Source organism: Choloepus didactylus, chromosome 5 (assembly GCF_015220235.1).
Source record: "Choloepus didactylus isolate mChoDid1 chromosome 5, mChoDid1.pri, whole genome shotgun sequence".
NCBI lineage: Eukaryota > Metazoa > Chordata > Mammalia > Pilosa > Megalonychidae > Choloepus > Choloepus didactylus.
The window spans coordinates 22035623-22050911 of NC_051311.1; the positions used below are offsets into that span (position 1 = coordinate 22035623).

General features: G+C 36.3%; 1 long non-coding RNA gene across 14 annotated transcripts in view; it reads right to left on the bottom strand.

Annotated features, from left to right (window-relative positions):
* The window catches only part of LOC119533829, a 42790-nt gene that overhangs the window by 9884 nt on the left and 17617 nt on the right, over positions 1-15289 (bottom strand). For 4 of the 14 annotated variants that reach the window (XR_005216896.1, XR_005216895.1, XR_005216889.1 and 1 more), the window contains 4 exons: positions 12873-13075; positions 11902-12018; positions 11088-11243; positions 8933-9242 (listed from right to left, as the gene is read on the bottom strand). This is a non-coding gene — a long non-coding RNA (uncharacterized LOC119533829). Of the gene's footprint in view, positions 1-56; positions 100-686; positions 1572-4121; positions 5703-8932; positions 9243-11087; positions 11244-11901; positions 12019-12055; positions 12146-12872; positions 13076-15289 lie in introns of those variants that run through there. The other 10 variants (XR_005216901.1, XR_005216900.1, XR_005216899.1 and 7 more) reach the window with 10 other exon arrangements.

The following is a 15289-nucleotide window of genomic DNA, read 5'->3' on the forward strand; positions in this document are numbered from 1 at the left end:
CATGTGAGATTACATATTGACAGGTTCTAGGAATTAGAACCTGGAGATCTGCTTGGGGCCATGGTTCAGTCTACCATAATGACGGTGTCCCATATTCATCTAGAAAACAATGAAATGAAAGTTGGGGCTTGAAGACTTACAGGTAATTAAAATGTGTAAAGTCCTTGCCTTATTTTAGCAGAGAAAAGTGAGAACTAATTTTCACATTGTTATCAAAATCTCTTTACAAATATCTGTCATATATTTGAGGATAGCTACTAAGAGAAGAGAGATACCAAGTTAGTGGAGAGAAAAAAGTGGGGGAGGGGAGGAAATGTCATTAAAGCAACAAAGGGCAAAAAATAGAGGGGAAAGGAAACACATGATAATAAAGATATACATAATAAAACAGTAGGTAAAGTAATTCTAAACATATGAGCAATCACAGTAAATGTAACTGTTAAATTAATCCAAGAAAAGATAGAGATGGACTGATTAGACAAAAGCCAACATACAAAAACCCACTAAGTCACTTAGAAGAGATATATCTGCAACAAAAGAATTTTAAAAATTGGACATGGAAGCAATAGCAGATGATACACACTGGATAAAGTTTAACCAAGATAAAGCTATAGTAACAATGTTCATCATATCCAAATAAAGGTAGAATATAAATTTAAAAGAAAGCTTTATTAAGCATAAAGAGGAATAATGCATGATGATAAAAGTAATAATCAACTTACAAAAAAAATGGACAATCAGAAATGTGTATGCCCCTAACAACATGTTCTCAACATATACACAGCAAAAAGTGATGTTATGGAATAGCGCTGACAAAACCAACAATGGAAATGGGAGACTTTTAAATGCCTCTCTCAGAAATTGATCAACCAAGTAGATAAAATATTGGTAAGGACAAGTAAGATTTGAAAAGCCAAGACAACAAGCTTCATGTAGTTGACAAATACAATCCTGAACTCCGAAATAGAAAACATACATTCTTTGTTTTAAGCCACTAAGTTTTAAATTCTTATTCTCAGGAATGCTACTCCCAAGAATGGTAAAAACACTCTTCTCAATCAGCGTAGTTCCAACTCCCTGCTCTGCAGCGCATGAAATTATATTATATACCTTGTAGGGCCCAGAAGATGAGGAAACTTTTCACTGTTCCAGTTCTCCATTCAGTACGGACTCCTACACTCTTTGAGAAAATGTCTTTACACTGTTCTCCAGAGCCAAATACGAATCTCTTAGTATTTTCCCCCCTAAAAGCTGTTTGAGAAAGAGTCAAAATAAATCAAGCCCCAAAGAAAAACTTGTATGAGAAGCTCTAATATTCCTATATTGGTAGAATTGTTGCACCTTCCATTTTTTTTCTTCCCTGTGTCAAATCATTGCTATCTGAGTCAGAGTCAGGGATAACTCAGATGATCAGTCATGAGTCAAGACCCAAGAGTAGAATGGAGAGAATTCTATTAAGGTCTCAAAGGCTAAAAAGTCTAGAAAAGATTTTTTGTGTGTGTTTGTTTGTTGTTTTGTCATAATTCAAGTTCAATTCCATCAAGATCTGGAAGCAGCTAAGGTGAAGTTTCCTATAAAATAAAAACAGACAAATATTTGTAGAGACCCTTTATTTAAAAATTACTGTTTTAGAAGTTTGATTCTTTCCTAAAGGTGGAAAAAAAAAAAAAAAAAAAAAAAAAAAAAGGATATATTTCCAGACATCAGAGAAGGCTCCTACCCTGTTCTGAATTAATAGTTTGGCCAAACAAATCATGACACATTTCATAGCTTTGTGTTGATTTTGAATGTCAGGACTCACAAAGTCATATAAAAAAATATTACTTTCCAGCTTGAATCAGAAGAAACAAATCTAAAAGGATATACATTAGAGCCAAACCAGAAATATAATCTATAATTTAATCCATTACTTTTATCACTAAAAAGTAGATTTTGTTCATGTCCAAGGAATCAAACATTGCTAAGGATATTAATATTAAGAAAGAAGATATAAAATCAAATGAATTTGAGTTATTCCCATAAAACTATGTCTACAAAAATCTTCTTTGCACCTCCATGACAATTTACACTGCATATTATGATGAATCTCAGTGCTGATCTTTGGTCAACGTATAAGTAAAAGAGGTTGTGGTGAGAAACCAAAGCACTCCTTAGACTCATTGTCACCCTCTGTTCCTAAAGTAAGCATTTAAAAAAGTATAGAGAGCAGTACCATTGGTATATTCCTATAAATGTGGCCAGGCATTCTAAACTCCTAAATACATATGAAGGAATCTTTTTAGACTCACAGGCTATTTTCAAAGGAGAGGATTTTAAAGATTACATGGTCTAATCCATTAATTTCACAGATGAGAAAGCAGTCTTGGAGAGATTAAAAAAGATGTGAATTTGGTGTTAGACAGCTATTGGCGGGAAGACAGGAACCAAAATCTAGTTCTCATTCAACCCCACAGCATTTTGCTCTGCTTTTGTATGTACAGCAAAAATACACAAGTCCTAGTGTATTTTTTTTGTAGAAGACTTTCCCAATGGTACAATAATCCAAATCTAATGGGTTGACAGTTTTGTCATTTTTAAAACTACGGAAAATATGCACATATACATAAATTAATTCTCGTATATCCAGAAATAAGGAGTGCTTAAGCCTAGAGGTGGTTGTCAGTGGTTAGCTCTGGGTTAGGACCAGGTATTTGCATCCCAAATCTTCTTGCAACCTGTCGCATGGGAAATAAGCATAACCAGAGCCTCCCAACCAGGAGCCTCTAGAGCCCGAAGAATGGGTTATAGGACCCCACCGTCACTCCCAATATGAGATATGATCCTTTCAGCTCTTGCAACAGCAGAGCCCATGGCTGAAGCCTTGGACTGCATGCTTAGAACACAAGCAAACCATTTGGTTGACCCTAGTGTGACATTCAAGTATTGTCGTTATCGACATATGTCATAACTATTTTACATTATGCTAATATCTGGGGATATATTTTGTGTACTGTGCTGAGTGCTTTATAAGCATTATCTTGTTTAATCCTTACAACTTTCTGCAAGGGTGTCACTATTATTTATATGTTTTTAGGCTTACAGAGGTGAAATGACTTGCTCAGAATGACACATCTAGCAAATAACCGGCCTGGGATCTGATGGGGGAGACTGTGGGAAGGAATCAGAAAAGGCTTATCTCTATCCTATATCTGCCATGATGGAGTAAAACAAAGCCTATCAATGCCCCCTCTGTTGGCATAACATAGCAAATCAGAGATTATTCATATCTTTAAAATCACATACTTCAATGGACTCATATTTTAAAACCTGGAATCCAGAGAGGGCTATATCATTTGCCCATGGTCACAAAATCTCTCTAGGACTCAAATTTAGGTATAAGACTCGACGATCTATAAGGTTCCTTAGTCTAAAATATAATCTAATAAACTTTAATCTATAAAGCTATAATTGCTAGGAAAACTAACAACCAATCACCACCAGGCAAGGCCAAATTCCACTCATGGGTGGCTCAGCTCTCCTCAGTAGAATTGCACAAATGCCCATAGCAAAATATGTATTTCCCTCCACCCACTTTAGAGTAGGATGAATTGGCACATTCCATTTTTTAAAGTGGGCTGCTGCCACATATCAGCAGTATCAAGAATTTAAAAAACTTTAGCGTGGAACTCAAAGGAACTTGCTAGCTGGATTTACTCACCAAAGTAAAGCAGTTGAATAGAGGGTATAGAGCCACACACTTTCTAAATGCCATTTCAAAGCCAGGCAGGAGCAGCCTAAGCACTGACTTATGTTTGTGATAATGCCATTTAAAAGTCTAAAGATCATAGGGTTGTTTACAGAGATTGTCTTATTATAAAATAATTGCATCCAACTTCTCATAAACATAAAAGAAAGTCATTTTGTTGTACCTGGTTGAAAGGAAAGGTTTCCTTAAAGAATGGAGAAAATAACACTTAGAGTTTCAGACAAAAAAGAAACTTCAAAGGCTATTGGGAAATTCAAGGAATTTTAAAGACAAAAGCTCACTCAGAAATTTCTCTAAAATTTCCAAAATGTAAAAACATTATTTTTCTGCAGACATCTAATTTAGATTACATATCAAACCTGCAAGGCACCTCCTACAGAGAAATAATAGTAGACTGTATGCATTATAGATGTTCAGAGCTCTTTCTATTTAAATACAATTACTGACCTTCCCCCAACAGTCAGGAAGCATAACTTTCCATGGCAACGGCAAAAGAAACGTCACAATAATATTTTCCAAGGTAATTTTTGGCCCTGAGGAGGGAGTCACCATTATACTTAGAACTGTGTCACTCGAGGGACAATGGGTAAAGATCAAATTTCACCTTGAACATGCCTTTTGTTCTCCTCCTAGTCACAAATAGCTTGCATCTAAGTGGCATCTACCAATCCAGTAAGATGCATGTTTATTCATCATAAACCATCACAACTCCCCACAGTGAAAGTGTAAATGGAAGATGAGAACCTCCTGGTCTTTAAGGTATTTGACAACCATTAATTCCAGAAACAGTGTTTGGAGAGATCCTAGCTTTATTTCTATGGTCTGCAAAACCTGGGATTGCTGGCTGTGTGTGTTTCAGCCACTTACTTAAACTGTCCATGCCCCAATAAATTGGGAATAACAGTATTCTCTCTTAGAGTTGTGATGAAAACTAAAGAAGGTAGTGATTCAAAAGTCCAGTGGCTGAAAGAGAATAAACACTCATAAGAGCAGCTATCTTAATTATTGACACACACTTATCTTAAGTATTTCAGTGATTTTTGCATGTTGCATTTTTGGTGAGATTGAGCAGGTGGTTAAAAGTATTTTAAAATATACAATATCAATGTATTATTTTAAATTATCCTTGGCCTATAGAGCATGAAATTCATGATTTCATGGATTGTGAAGTTGAATGAGAATTATTAATGTGCTTATATATAAAAGAAATAACAATTATCATCATAACTTTCGCGTGTGTATATATGTCAATTAGTTCATTTTAAAGATCTTCCATAAATGGCATTTTTCAGTAAAGTGCAGTGGAAACTTTCACTTGTCCTGAATAACAAGTATACAAATGAAGTTGCAGTATCAAGATAGTATACTAGCAAATATGGAATTTATAATGTTTCTTTTTTTATAGGCTAAAGTCATGACATTCATAGTAACTTAACTAAAGAATCTGAAAAATCATTAGTCATTTCACCATGTTAAGACTTTGCTCTAAATCAATATCTTGTTTTCTCTTTGAAATTTATTAAAAAAAAAAAAAACACAGGAAAAGGAATTCAATGTCTCTGGTTAACAGTATCACTTGTAAAATACCCAATCAATGGGTGACTTGAAAAGTGTCAGAGCAGAGCATCTGCAATTGCGTTTCTAGTTCTTTCCCTGAAAACAGTACTAACAGAAGTCAATCTCTATCTGTGTACCAAGTTATAAATTTCATAAAATATATTCTTTTAAAAAATATTACATTTCTATAATATCCTATTTGAATTCTCAAAAACTTATAAAATATCGGTGCATGTCATGAAGACATACACATTTATGCAATTTAGATCTTTACAAAACAGTCCTTCATTCATTCATTTCTTCCTTTGGCAATATGTATCTCCCTGCTGAGGGCAAAAGTCATAATATCGCAAGGGTCTGAGTAAATTGAATTCTTTCATCTTCAGTTTCTTCTTGACTGCTGACAAGAGAAAAATATGTGTTAATGAAAGCCTTCTTTTCTAAAAGATCTGCTACATCAAGAAAAATACTGACTTTCAAAAAAATACATGCCTTTAAAAATTAGATTATTTGCAACCCTCAAGCATAACAAAAAGAAAAATATAAATGTGTATGCACTGATTCCTTCTTTTACTGGAGACATAGCACTATCTTTTCATGATTTTTTTTTCCTTGCTGGCTAGCAGACACTCTCTTTTGTGTTATCATTCAAGGCCTACCCCTTATTTTTGACATCACTGCAGTGTTGCTATGGGAATGATGATTTGATGTGTCTCTGAAGGAACAAAGGGTGATTTCCATTTGAGGGCTTCAGAGCATGCTTGGTTCCTTGTTGATAAATGATTGTGGTAACCAGTATATAAAATGTTATCGGCAAAATTCCATTCATATTTTACATGTCTACTTTCCAGCAAACACTTCTTTCAGTACATGTTATTACAACAACCTTGGGACACAGGCTGGAACAAAAATGAGAATTTGAAGGGTTGAGTAAGGATCACAAGTCAAAAAAGCAAGTAGCAGGATTTTGAATAGTGTCTTTTGTCTTCTGAATCCCAGTTACAGCTATTTCGAGGAGATTTCATTTTTTGCTGTAATTTTTAAAAATCTTGGTACCCATATGACTAATTTTAAAGTAGATGGAGTCAATTGGAAAGCTCTTTTCCCAAATCCTCCAGCTTTCCCAACCCCCAGAGACATTTAGCTAAATTCAGGTACTCAGTTTATGTGTAGAGACAATCTTAGCAAAAAATCTAGAAAAATTCAAAATCTCTGTTAACAAAACATTATAATGATTGAAATGATGGCTCTTATAATAAATAAGTTCTCTTGAGTAATTATGCAATTTACAGATAGATTTATTTATGACATTTCCTTCATTGCTTTGTCCTGAAAATATTTTAAATTAAGTACTGTAATTTATACAAATAATAACTATATAGCTCATTACATTTTAAAAATAAGCAAATGCATACAACTACCATCCAGATCAAGTCATCAAACACTACCAGCATCCCCAAATGCTCCTTCACCTCCATCATGTCATACCCCTTCAAAGGTAACTACTATTCTGACTTCTACCACTATAAATATATTTGACCAGTTATTGTACTTTATAGAAATAGTTATACAGTATCAAATAGTGTGTACTCTTGTGCCAGCAGCATGTCCGTAAGAGTCACCCAGGATGACCGTGCATCCATAGTTTCCTCATTTCACTGTGGCATACGCTGCATTGCATGAAAATAACACAAATCATGTATCCATTTTACTGTAAAGAACATTTAAGCTGCTTTCAGTTTGAGATGATTACAAATAAAGCTACTGTCTTTCGGTGGTAATTTGCACTCTCTTCATTTAGGCATATACATAGCAGAGATTTGTTTGGTCATGTCTATGCATGTGTTTCTTTTAGCGGATACTGGGATACTGTTAAGTTTACAATGTAGATGTATCCAATTAGGATACATCAAGCTCATACCAGAAGTGTAGGAGAGTACAAATTGCTCCACATACATACTTGTCAACACTTGGAATTGTCAATGGTTTTGTTTTGTTTTGCCATTCTGGTAGGTGCGTAGTGCTATCACATTATCATTTATTCATTATCATTTTTGTTTGTATTACTCAATAAAACTTAATGCTGAGCATCATTCAGTACATTTAGTGGGACTTTTGTTTTCTCATTGGGAATGTTTTAAATTAGAGATTTCAATTTCTTCAATATAAATAAGATTATAAAGATTTTCTATTCTTTTTCAGTTCTGGTAAATCACGTTTTCTAAGGAATGTGTTTGTGTCATCTAAAGTTTCAAATGTATCAGCATAAAATTGTTTCTAATAAATCTCTGGGGTAGGCGGGATAATGGACTTCCAGAGATGGTCATATCCTAATCCCTGGAACCTATGAATATGCTGCCTTGCGTGGCAAAACACAAACAAAGCTCCGCAGATGTGATTATGTAAAGGATTTTGAGATGGGGAGATTATCCTGGATTATGGGGGCGGGGGGGGAGGCACAGGCAATATCATCATAAGGATCCCTCCAAGTAAAAGAGAGAACAAGAGCGGCAGTGTCCGAGAAGGAGATGTGACAATAGAAGCAGGGGCCAGAGTTATGCGATGCTGGCAGGGTGCCACAAACCAAAGAATCCAGGCAGCCTCTAGGAGCTTTCTTTGACTCATTTCTCTCTTAAGTTCCTTTCTATTTTTTCCAAACCTTTCTCTGTGCTTTCTTCTGGATAGTCTTTTTCCTGAGGATCTTCCAGTTCAATAATCCCATTTATTGCAGTATCTAATATATTGGTAAACCCAGTTCTTAAACATACAATTTTACTTACTGTATTTTTAGTTTAAGAAATGTATTTAATTATTTTTATCTATACTTGTTCTCTGATCATTTTCATCATTTAAAAAAAATTATTATTGGACATATTATTGGGAATTATTTTAAAATGCAATAGCTGAATCAACTGTGGAGCTGTTTTCGGTTCCCTGTGTCCTTGGCTTCTGATCATTTGTCTTATTTTTGGGGCACCATTGCCAATTTTAGATTGAATGACCGATAGTGAATATGGTGAATGGTATATAGGCTTTGAATGAGGTTATCATCCTTCAGAAAGGAATTAATTGTCTTCTGGCAGGCAGCCAGAGAATAGGAAGATCATTCTGATCCATTCAGAGACAGAATTGATGCCAGGCTGTGTTCAGTCTATGGGAAAGTCTGTTCCTATTTTTTCATTATTCCTAAGGAATATCCCTTGAGGGGGTTCCAGGTAAAAGCCCAATATATTTACCAGGACCCTTTGTTCTTGGCATTCTCTGAAGCTAATCATCTCTCTAGCACCATCAAACTGCTAAAATCTCTACTTAGCATTTTAGCGTCTCAGCAGCTGTTTTTTTCCCCAGGTTTATCTGCTCTTTACTCCACACACAGGGATTAGAAATTTGCAGATGCCTCAAGGGGAAATCGCATGTGGAATACTGCCTTCACTTCTCCGAAATTTTCTTTTCCCCAGAATCTTGGCCTCATTCCTCCTAGCTGAGTTGAAAGATCTAAACTCAAATTTTGGTCACAGTGAGACTTAAAGTTAGCCGCCACTTTCCTTTCAGTCTCTCTGCACCCCGACCCCAACACTCACAAATTGGCAAATGTCCCAAGGTCAAAAGTAGCAGTAGATAGAGTCTCACCTCTCTGCTTTCACTCCAAGCTGTTGGCTCCTCAAATCCTACCTGCTTTGGCTGTTAGAAGAAGGCTGCAAACAGATGTTATTTTATTGTTGTTGTTGTGATTTACCCAGATTTTATAATTGGATTTGGTGGGAGGGAGTCAGTTACAAACTGTCCTTCACAATCAGAAGGAGAAATCAACTCTAATTGTATATTTTTAATATAAATGAACAGTCCATTTTCATCCCCCAAATCAAAGAGTTCCTCATTTTCTCATTATTTGTGATGATCGTTCAGTCATTTAGAAGCAAATTCCCTGTCTCTTGATTACCTGGAATTACAAGCAGAAAGAAATGAAGAGAATGTAACAAAAGAGGTAGCTTGATAAAACATTTAGCCAACAAACAAAAGGGGAATATTTACAATAGGCATGTAAGAAAAAGTGTATCAGAAGCTGATAGTATGATGGCAAACCCCATGGTGTCCAGGACAGTCTCAGATTACATCTGTTGTCCCAATGTATTAAAAAATAGGGCCCCTTTCACTCCCACAACTGTCCTGATTTGGATGATGAATTTATATCTTCACCCTAATTAGAAGCACAATAAATGGAATTACATCTGGTAGTTTATGGGAATCCCTAGAATGTAAGGAACATTGTATGTTTTGTTAGCCACTAAATCCCCAGCCCCTCAAACAGAGCCTCAGTAAATATTTGTTGAATGCTTGGTTGATCAAAATTTTCTTCTTATTGGCAGTTCAGAAAAGTTGCTTTAAACTTGTAACTTGATGTGGGAAATGATAGGCAAGTTTTTAGGATTGCTGTCTAATTTGGGAAAATTTCTACAACTATATTTCAAAAATGGGCAGTTAAGGCTTATTTGCTATTTGTGGTACCGCTTCCTCTTTGTGTCCTAGAGACATAGGGATTCTGGTAAGCTCTATTCTGTGTGCTTCCCAACACAAAAGAAAAGAAAATGTATGGTGAATTTATAATCAGATATGCTCCGTAAATGAGTATATTCCATTTTGACTACAAGTTGATGAGAAACAATTCCTCCGGTTAGCATTCTACATATCTGATGATTGGAAGAAGTTTCCACAGACTAGCTTTGTTTTCAATATATTTTGGCCACTGCTTCTCTCCACTCCCCACCTACTTTCATAGAAAGTGAGAAGTATTTATATTGTGATATGTTCTCTGGCCCGTTATAGTACCAGTATGTTATAGCATATCTGGAAGCCTTTTCTGCACCAAAACACTTAGCAATAAGTTTATGCATGGAAGAGACTGCAAACCACTTAAATATAGATAAAAATAATCTAAACTGTATACCCAACTGACTTCTCTGGAATCAAATCCCACTTCAACACCATCTGACATAAGGGGAAGTATGATGGAGGGGAAGCTAGAAAACTTAGATACAGTGGACTTTCTGATTGTAGTTAAAATACTTCTTTTGTAAAAACATGTGGTATGTGGGAATATCACTAGGATCTTTCAGGGCTTTGGAAGGAACCTGTGAAGTGAGGGGCCGAGAAGTTTAGCTTTGTTAATTTCAAGGTAAATTTGGTTCTGGTTACAGATTTGCACCGGGGTCTCTGGTGTGCAGCGCAGGGTTATCTGGGGCTGTGCAGGAGTTGAGATGATTAGATAAATGAAGAGGAGGAGCGGTTATGGAAGCCTGTGATAGCCTGAATTGTTCTGGTAACTCTGAGTACTTTGATGCAGCTAGATTAGAGAAGAACCTGTGCTTGAGGGACAAGAAACAAGACCAGACAACATCCTCAGGGGCTTGGCCTTTCATGTACCTTGCATATTAAAGTACAGCATCTAAATTTTATCCTGAAAGGCAGTGGGATAGGGGTAGGTGTGGCACTGATTAATTTTCAGCCTATGAATGACATTATCAACTTGTGTTAATGGAATTTGCTCTCTCTGACAGTAGTTTGGAGGAGGTATTTTAGGGGCCCTGACTAGATGAATCTTTGCCAATTAGAAGGCTGTTTAGGTAGTGCAGGACACTAATGCATTGGTATAGGGAGTGAAGAGGACAAACAGATTTAAGCAACAATATTAACGAAGTAAAATCTGTGCTTTGTGGTTAAGCACATGGATGAGGGAAGACCAGAGCAGGGATAATTCTGAGGCCGAGGTATTTGTCTTGTCACTTACCCTCATGTCCTCAACCTTCCTACTTCACCATTCACAGATCACAGCTTCCCTTTTTTGGAAACTTCTCCCTTGGTAACAGCATACCAAACTCTTCCAATTCCCTTCTATTTTGGTGGTCCCTCCCTCTCAGTCTCTTTAACAAACTTCTTACTTGACCTGTAAATGTTGATTTTAAGAGGATAATTCTCAGCCCTCTTTATTTCTGTCCCTACACTTTGTTCCTATTTGATCTCATCTATTTCCCCATTTCCATGGTTTTAAGTATCGTGTATGTGCTAATGAGAGATAGAGTCCAACTCTCTTCCTAGAACTCCAGACCCTCAAACCCACACACACACCATCTCCTATCAAATATCTTAAATCACTCTATGTTCAACATGGGGAAAACCAAACCCTTGAACCTCCACTTATACCTTTTCCCTTTTCTCACCCAGCCTTCTTTATCAGTAAACTGGGTCATCATCTACCCAGTCACTTAAGCCACACGTGAGTTTATTTGCTCCTTCTTTTATTCCATTGGCCCTTTCCTTTAAAAAAAAAAAAATTCTTTGGCTTACCATTATACCTCAGATAAAAAAGAACTGCTTACTAAGGTCAGCCAAGCCTTGTAAGATCTGACCCATGCCACTCTCCTTCCAGGATTAGGGGCTTCACACATGCCATTCCTACTGCCTGGAAAACCCTTCTTCTCACTCATTCTCCAGGAGTCTACTTAGATATCTCACACTCCCTTATCATCCTATTTAAAAATGTCTCCTGTCTCTGCCCCTTATTCTCTATCTCAGCACAAGGGTATTTTCTTCAGAGCACTTACCCTTACCACAACTTGTAATAGCATTCACATTTTCTATTTTCTTATTTCTTTTCTGTATCCCACAATGAGCTGTGAGTTCCAAGAAGGTGTGTCCACATCCTGAATGCTTAGCCTGCCCTTTAATGAGTTGAGAGACAAAGTAAAGAGTGGTTACCTCTGGGTTATGGGATGGAGGGTGATTTTTTTGCTTTCCTCATACTTTGCTACATAAATTGAATTGAACTGTATTCATCACATGTTGCTTCTATAATCAGAAAAACAAAACAAAACAAAATCAATAATAAAAAGATACAAAAGAAGCATTTATTTTGTGGAATATTATCATTTAAAACTGGTTTTTAAAATGATGGTGCTCTAAAATGATGATGCCTAATACCTCAGCTCTCCAGAATAACTCCTTGCTCAAAAACTACATTTAGAATTTTACTATCTGTGTCTTATAACACTGAGATTATTGCCTCTGTACATGACACGAGAAGGGAGGACAAGTATTTCTAACTTCTTTTTTTAATCTTGGGTCCACATTGAGGGTTTTCATTTCTCATGCTTGGCCTTTTAATTTTTTTTCTTTGCATTTATCCTTGGTTTTCAGGAAGAGAAGACCTTTAGCATTTATCTCACAGGACCTCAAACTGATTTAAAAGGCACTGGATTGGGTGTAGTTGCTTTCTGCTGAGAGAGTATAAACTTTTTCTTAGGCAAACTCCCCACTGACTTCCCAAAATAGCAGATAGTCTATGTGGCTCAACATGTTTTCAATCTAAACAGATTTATTTATGTGGATTCATAGATGAGTCATAGCTATACTGCTATTTTATTCTGGAGCAATTAGCAATGTAGTGAAGAGTCATTATTTTGACAACTATTCTATATACTCACATCAGAAATTTCTCTCCACTATAATAGCCATTAATAGCCATAGCCAAGATTTGTTAGGCATTTCCTTAGTGTTCAGGCAGGACTCAGCATACCTTTATAAGTTAGTTGTCATTGTTCACATTTTCAGTTAAGGAAAACAAGACTCAGCATCTAAATAACCTGCTCAAAGTCGCGGAGCTGGACAGTACTTTGACCCATTGGCTATTCTCTTTGTTCATCACTACTATTGTGTTTGTCTCAATTCTTTTCCCACTCTCTCCACTCTCCCCTGACAGTCTCCTTCAGGCTTGAATCCCTAAAATATGAAAGAAATAAAAATAAAGCCATATTAGTACAATGACTCATTTGTGAGCCAAGCCTAATTTAACTTAAATACTGCTCAGCACATAAGGTTAATTTTGAGACGGCTTACATTTCCCCCTGTGGCACAGCATGATAAAATCACTTTCTTGTGGAAATATAGCTGCTACAGAAGAGGTAAAGAAACAAACAAACAAAAAAACACTTTCCCTGTTCTGATTACCCATTTAGAACTTTCCAAGACTACATTACGAAACAACCATACTACCATTTCCCCTTTCACCACTTCCTCCACCTGGAAAAACCACATGAGTCACAACCACGAGTGCCATTCCATCCCTAATCTTCTTTCTCATGGGTTAGACATGTGCTTTTACTGGAAAACAAGTCTGATAAATCCCAGGGTTAAGTATTTAGAAATCATTATTATTAAAATAATAGAATATGATGATAATCATCCGATAGAAGCCAAGGGAGAGCAATCAAGTCAAGCAGTAGTCAGCAGTTAGGGATTCACACGGTTTCTCTGATGCTCTTTTTAGGAGGAACAGTATAAGTCAGTCAATGAAGTTGCTTTAAGTAAGTCTTGGTAGAATGGTAGAGAGGAAAGAGCACAGGGCTGCAGCAATTATGAACCATGGGCCAGTCATCTAAATGTTTTTGATGACTATAACACAGAAGACCATAAATAATATCTGCTTTTGACTCCTTGAAAAAAAATAGTTTATCACTTATTGAAAATAGCATTTTATCAATTTTTCAGTGTAACAGTTACAGAGATAATGTTTACCCAGTGTTTTATCATCTATGATCTTAGTTTGCCAGAGCTGATGTAACAAATAGCACAGATTGGTGCACTTAAACAACAGGAGTTCATTGTCTCACAGCTTTGGAGGCTAAAAGTCCCAAAACCAAGTTATCGGCGGGCCATTCTTTCTCCGAGGTCTGTAGTGGTTTACCAGCAACCCATAATCCAGTCTCCACCTCTGTCACATGGCCATCATCTCCTGTCTCTTACTCCTCCTCCTGCTGTGCCCAACTTTCCTTTGCTTATAAGGACTCTAGTCTTACTGGGAAAAGGACCCCTCAGATTCAGTTTGGCTTCAGTTTAATAGACTCTTTGAAGATCCTATTCACAAATGAATTCACACCAACAGGATGGGGGTGGGAGTTAGGACTTGAATGTGTTTACGTAGGGGACATGATTCAATCCATAACATCCATGCTTGTAGATGTGAACTGGATTCTTGAAAATTCAGAGCTTTGGAGTACAACGTTCCAGAGGGCAGATGATTCACAACATGGTCTTAAATACCTCTTCTGTGATGGAAATGTTCTGAAAGGAAATCTATTCCCATGTTACAAAATGGACCTTAGGATTGCTCAAAAAGATCCACCTCCTCCACATGTACAAACAAGCAAACAGCTGAAAGTTACATTAACAGGTTGGGCAAGCGAAGTGTCAGAGCCGTGGAGGCAATGGATTAGGAGGGAGATACTGTACCGACCTCAGGCCAGTCACTCAACTTTTCCAAGCTTTAATTCACTCAAAGGAAAATGAGGATAATGATACCTGTTGTGATGATGTCAGGGCAGGTATCATTGTGAAGATCCACTGAGATGCTTTATGTGAAAGCACTTGAAATACACTAAATTGCTAATCTGATAGAAGGCACTATTTAATTTCACTGTGCTATTTAATTTTATTTTCATGAAAATGACATCTCGAGAGCTCAATTAAAAAACAAAACAAAACTGTACTTGAAATCTACTAATATAAAATTAGTTTGTTTTATAGTCCCAGTACCTAAATAGAAATTACTTAAAATTTACTCATATAAAGTTTGTTTGCGTTATATTCCTAGAAATATGTTTAGTTTTCAAAATAACAGAGATGCACTCTGTTTGGATATAGCAGAATAGCTGTGTTTCCAGGAAAGTTTACTTATCAAGTTAAGAATTGTTATACAAACTATCTTTTCAGTGGGAAAAGTGAGAGAGAGAGACTTGATTGTTCATTACAAATATTTCAGAGTCTCATCTGTACATGTAACAAGATTTTCTATTTCTATCAAAAATAGACCATCTTAATATCTAAAATATTTTGGATGGCAAAGTAAGACATAAATTATAAAAGAAAGTAACATGCAAACAACCCTATCAGATCTAGAGCCACAGTTTGCCCTTATATTGAGCTGTGATCTGCTTC